Source organism: Dendropsophus ebraccatus, chromosome 11, assembly GCF_027789765.1.
Source record: "Dendropsophus ebraccatus isolate aDenEbr1 chromosome 11, aDenEbr1.pat, whole genome shotgun sequence".
NCBI lineage: Eukaryota > Metazoa > Chordata > Amphibia > Anura > Hylidae > Dendropsophus > Dendropsophus ebraccatus.
In genome coordinates this window covers 33,029,140-33,035,989 of record NC_091464.1, presented here as the reverse complement: position 1 = coordinate 33,035,989, position 6,850 = coordinate 33,029,140, and positions in this window count along the sequence as shown.

Genomic DNA, 6,850 nt, shown 5'->3' with positions numbered 1-6,850 from the left:
TAACTAAAAACACTATTTTTAAACTCATGTTTTAGTAAAAACAAATACAAAGCAGAGAATTTGCTTTAACCCTTTCAGACCGGGCTAATTTTGGCCTTAAAGGGCCAACATAGGATTTTTCAAATCTGACCTGTCTCACTTTATCCAGTTATATCTCCATGATGCTTTAACTTATCCGTGCAAGTCTGAGATTTTGTGACAACTTGTACTTTAGGTTAGTTAAAAATTTTAGCTGATATCCATACCTTTTTTTTTTTGTGAAAAATGCCCACATTTAATGAAAAAAATAGAAAAATTTGTGTTTTTCTAACTTTAAATTTTCAGTGGTCACCCTGTGGGTTAAATTCTGTGATAATTTTATTTATTGTGATATAGAAACTGACAGCACAAATTTATGTATATCCAGGACTCTGCGATAGTTTGTGACTCTGCGATTGCTTTGCAGTGCCCTGATGGTGAACAGAGGGAGAGTTCTCCCTCTGTTCTTCCCTATAGATGCTGTGGTTTCACTGCACTTCTTAATATAAGGCATAGATATCTGAGTGGTTTTATTCTTAATCTTTTGGGTCAACGGAGATCTTGCGACCCCTGTTCTGCAGTAAATACAATGGGGAGACCCAGTTGTGCATATATGATACTCTTATAACTACAGTCTTTGGTGATCCCCCCCCATGTATGTCATTAGGGCAATACTGCTCAGATAATGCAAGAAAAGTTTTGAGAATTTGTACAGTGGTGGCTGCCATTATGCCATTTTGCTGCTAGCCCCACTAGAAAATACAGCAAAAGAGTCCACAACTTGACTAACACATTCAGCTATTAAGGCTGGGTTCACATATACCAGTTCCATCTGGATCATTTTGTTTGTGCAAACTAGCCAGGTTATTGCTGTTAGAGCAGAGCGGTGGTCGGTAACCTAAAACATCATATCAGCATATCAGAGGGAGACAGTTTTGCTAAATGAACATATTTGCAAAAATATTTAACTTGACAAGTCCTACAATTATAACGATTAGAGATGTGCGAATCACTCATCTAAACAAAGCTGAGCACGTCGGCTGCCTGTCAGCACTGCTCCGCTCCCTGCTATTTCTCCCAGGATGCTGGATCCAATCCTGGGAAACTTATCCTACAGGATTGGATCCAGCTGTTCCCCAGCACCTGGATGGAGCATCAAAGAGCGGAGCAGCGCTGACAGCCAGCCGATGTGATGAGCTTCGTTTAGATGAGCGATTCGCTCATCCCTAATAACTACCATATTTTCCGGCATATAAGACAACCCACAACTTTTCCAGTTAAAATATAGAGTTTGGGATATACTCGCCATATAAGACTACCCTTTTTCCAGTGCACAAAAAACATCAGACAGCAGCGAGATCTGAGCAGCAGAGAAGGAGGCACAGTAATACAGGTAGGATACAAGGATGGCCAGACGGGTGATAGAGGGGTGTTTTCTGGGCACAGCGCCACTTTACCGTATCTTTTTTCCATATCCTGGAATGCCTGCAGCTTGCTCTGCCCTTCATACGGTTGCTGCGGAGATGCAGCCATTTAAAGCTCCCCCCACCGTATGCGACCACAGATTTTCCTGTCCAAATTTTTTTAGCACCCACCCTTTAAGACAACACCTGGTGTATAAGACGACCCCTTACTTTCGAGAAGATTTTCCTGGGTTAAAAAGTGTCTTACACACAGGAAAATACTGTATATTAGTTAAGACGTGAATATCCCCTTAGTGCTAGATCTGGTCGCAGCCTAGTTGTTTCTTCATTAGTATTAAGTAAATTAGCAGAGAGATAAGGTTTAACTAACCCTAGAGTTTGACATTACTAGATAATCGGTAAGCAACAACCACAGATCCCTTCTAGCTACACAAAAAAGTAGAGTATCTAACTGAAAAGGCAACTTAGCATTGTACAAAGCCATTACTTTAAGGCTGGTAGATCTTAGCATAGTGAATAGTTTTGTTCCCATGTCCAATACTGTTACATCATAGAAGAGCTTACAAACAACAACAAAAAAAAAGCAAATTATGCTCAATGACTTCCATTGCCCAGCAGCAGATTCTTAATACAAGTGTGTCAGCGGAGCACTCTAACCAATTCAGAGAAGCTAGAGCAGTCATCAGACTAATCAAGGACTGAACACTACATCCAAAAAAGAAATCTCAGTCATTAGCCTGGGGAAGAATTTGTCTTCGCTTTCTAAAAATTATAGAGCACTTATCAGAAATGCCTCGGAGAAACCGGAGCAATAAAAACCATACATCCCAGTACATTTCATATGTTCTTTCCAGAGTTGCTGTGTTAGGTTACTTAATGTGTGATATCCATTCCACAATTATAACCTTGTAAATTAGACAAAAGAAAAATACGTAGACATATATTAAAAAATAAAAAATCTAGTTTTTTTTAACCCCATGTAATGTTTTATCCAGTCTATCTCCCAAATACAGTAACAATTGCACTTTAAAAAAAAATCATTCAACATTTGCAGAGATTATATGCTTCAATCCTATAATCCACTCTCCTGGTAAAAGGATTGGGGGCCGGTAAAGGCATTAAGGGCTGACAAGCAATTGCACTGTACTTACAAAATAAAGAGATGTCAATGTATGTGTAGACCATGACCGTCCTCTATGTGGTTGGATTCAGTAATGCGTACATCAGTATTCTAAAGAGATAATTGGACAAAATTTCTCCGTAGAACATTTTACAATTGACTGTATCATCCAGAAAATGTAAAGAGTTGGCACTGTCGTATTCATGCTTTCTAAATTGAAATGATACTTTAAGTATGGAAATGTACTATGCACTGACTCGGCTGTTGCCAGTTCTAAGCAGAATTGGTGTACTTTTGAGGAATAGATTACAGTATAGAATACTAAGCAGCTTGGTTGGCTAAAATGTTAGAAATAAATATATATCAGTGTCGGTTTTCATGACTTGGTTTTCTACGTTCCAGCATTTCTTTATATTTAGGGTCAGAAGGGCGTGCGTTATCAGCCGTGCCAAAAGTGTATCTCTAAGCTAGACTGTAAATACTAGAGTTATAGCTATGGGACGGCAAACCTTAAAAGTCAAAGCGACTTCAGCTATAATGTATCATCTATACGTAGAAGGGAGAACAGGTCATAAAAAATTAAACAGCCAATCTACTTGACACTTTCAGCGCCGTGGCTTGTAATAAATGTCAGTTTAAAGTTTGCCACATCATGGTATGTAATAAGTTAAGTTTGCTCCAGCTTCATGTTCTGAATACCTATTAGGCTATGTTCACATTACGTGTATATTCGTAAAACTATGGCCGTTGTTGCAGATTGCAACAACGGCCGTGATTATAACGAAAATATACGTTACGTTGTCGTCTATGGAATCCCAACCGGAATGTATACACATAGTATACACTCCGGCCGGGATCCCTAACGGCACTGCGAGAAACTGTCAGTTTTCTGCGGCCGCTATTCATTGAAAACGGCTGCAGAAAACCCTGTCAGTGCACACTATGGAGCGAGCGGCTCCGGCCGCATGCTCCATAGTCTGCAGTGTGGAGTTTTAATGCGGATGCGCACGGATGCGCCCGCATCAGAACTCTTCGGCGCTAAAGATCATCCAGCCGATACTGCAGTACCAGCCGGGAGATGATCTTTTCTGAGACCGGCCAGTCTCTTACGTAGCGTGAACATAGCCTTATATTGTATATCCCAGAATGGAGTGACTTGCAGTATCACTACTACTTGATGTAAGAAGTCACAAAGCTTTACAGCGCAAGGTATTTTTCAGAACAGATAAGACTAAAACGTAGGTAAGCTTCTATAGGTGTATGACACCTCGTGTAGGATACAGCCCCTGGCAATTATAACCATCTACTCTGGACCTCGTGTTGTACTCTTGCTCTTTTCTTCTCCATGGTTGTTCCTACTTTGCACAGTAACGATCTAAGGTGCAGCTCACCTGTATCTGATTTGGCTGAGGTTAACTGGAATACACCATCCAATGTACACAGTAACTAAAAAATTCTTAAACATACCAGTCCTCAAAGCAAAATCTGATAATATGTGTCAATTTATTGTAATACAATGTAATAAAAATATATATAAATATATAATAAAAAAAAAAAAAAAAAATCTTAAACCTGAAATGTCTTTCTGTCTAGTCCAGGATAAAATACTCATAAACACATTAAAAGCATACACCATACAAATACATAAGCCCCGGGGCCCTTATAGTACAATGCATCAATACAGAGGGTTAGGGAGTGCGGTACAAAAGCATATGAAAACAAATAAAAGAAAAATGGAAGAAAAAAGAAAACAAAACAAAACAAAACATAAAGGTGTAAAAGTGTATAAAACAACTAGATACTTATATAAATAGCCATATAGTCATTGTACTGCAATGCTTCAAATGTATAATCAGCACAAGTAGTGGTAGAACTGGTCTTTTGGTTCAGACCAAGAGGGGGATTCCCATCATCCTCTCACTGACTTGCAGTAGAATCACACAGTGAAAGCAGGCAGATGGGGGTAGTAGTCCTGGCTCACTGGACTGATCCCACTTTGATGTTAAAATTCAAAAGTCAGTTCGTTTGTAGATTACGATCCAAAGTGAATGAACTCCTTGTGTGGAGTGTATAGTTATTAGACCAGTATAATAGATATCACTGATCCCTGGTGTTCTGTCTGAGATGTACTGCAAGCACTGGATCTGAGATGTACTGCAAGCACTGGATCTCTCTGGCTCTATCACTGTTTGTTGTCATAGGGGAGGATTTATACACATTCACATAGTTTGGTGCATGTGCACCGCTCACCCATACAGGATCTGCGTCTTCTCCGGGGTCACCGACGTCCCGGTCTGCCCACGGTGAATACGGTGACGTCACCAGTCTTGTTCCTGGTCTGTGTCAAAGCGTGGCTCTGCTGCCAGTAGTGCAGTAGACAAAGTCACTGTTGAGCCAGCTCCTCCCAGACTTAGAGAGATGGGGAATAGATCCAGGGGTATGTTCAGGAGGCTGTTGAGGGGTGTAGGCCAATGTTAGGTGGCTTCCAGACGCGTTTCGAAGCTGCTAGCTTCTTCCTCAGTGGCTGTGAAATGGTGTGACCATGGTTGTTCCTACTTTGGCCTAGCATTCTCTCTTCCCCTTAGGGGTCATTCACACATCTATAGAATTCAGTCCACAGAACACTGTCCATGTATCTATACACAGATATAGCATTTTGTGGGAGTCAATGTTTACACCAGTTATTAGGCTTCATTCACACGTTCCATTGTTTTTTCATTGCGGATCCACAATTACAGACATGTTTAGAGCCAATTGATTTCAATTGGTCTTTTCATTGGTCAGTAGATTTATGGATCCGTAATCCACAAAAATTGCTACCACAAAAATTTACTGACAAGCTCTAGTATGGACTGTATGTATGTATGTATGTATGTATGTATGAGAGCGTCCGTAATTTTTGCAGATCCGTGATTTTTTTACGGAAGAAACATCAGCAAATTTGTAAAAGAAATATGGATGAGTGATCATTTTAAGTTATTGACACTTATTTAACTATCACCTTCCCCTTTTATGCTGGTCCGGGAAGAATACAGCTTATGGCCATTTTCACTCACTGTATTTTTACAATAAACAAAGTCAGTTATGGCAAGTCACAACAATGGCCACAGTTTATTAATAATGTGCAATTACATTACAGTGTTTGGAACAATAGCCGTAGTGTATACACTCTGTATACACTATGGCTGGTGTTCTCTGTGGCTGCACAAAATAACTGACACTTCTTTTCAGTAAACAGCGGCTGTACAAGATAGCCTGTGCTCACAGTGTAAGGTACAACCCCCGGACGTACTTTACATTGTGGGCTATGACAAATTGGAGCACGGGCACGTGCTCGCATTCAAATTCAAATAAAATGATGTTCAATTGGCCAATACTACAGTATCGGCCGGATGAATATCTCAGACATCGGCCGTTGTTTGACCCGGCTGATGTTCATACAATGTGTAAACATGGCCTATGGATGCATTACGGACAATTTTTATGCGGCTTGCAGAATAAGGCAATGTAACACATCGTACCTTTTCGTAAAAGTACGGCCGTAGTTGCGATCCGCATCAACAGCCGTACTTTTTACAAAAAGCTAAGCTGCTTAGCCTTCTATGGGATCCCAGCTGGAGCGTATACACATAGTATACTCTCCGGCCGGGATCTCTCGCGGCCCCGCAAACAACTGACATGTCAGTTTTTTGCGGCCGCTATTCAGTGAATAGCGCCCGCAGAAAGCCCTGTTTTTTCTAAGCCTGTGTCTTCTTCGGAGTGTGCACATAAGTTTGTCCCAGTGCATTTTTATTTTTTTATACATCGCTGCCCCATTTGATGTGGTTTTCTGTGATAGCCACTAATTTCAGCAATGGATAGGTCATTAGCATTGGCGAAGGTATGGTTGTGGTCGGCACGGGATCATTAGAGAGAAAGGAGACTAGAGAGGATCGACTTGGACATTGTGCCACAATATGCATTTATGATAATCTGGTATAAATAATTCATAATGCACATGATGTGCTGGATTATAACAACCTTCTTCACAGACATCACAGATTTGTGCAATATGAATGTTTATTTCCTCTTAAAGAAATATTTTTCATTTCTTCATAAGAAAATAAAGTAGGAGAATGCCTCTGCCATTATAAACACTCTGCTAGGAGATGTACCAGTGTGAGAGTTGCATCGGTGTCTCATGGGGCTGCTAGGGAGAAAGTTCACAAGTTGTTTCTATCACATGATACCGGCACATGGTCCCTAGATGTTAGCGAAGTCACTAGAGGATTAATTATTTTACAGAGAG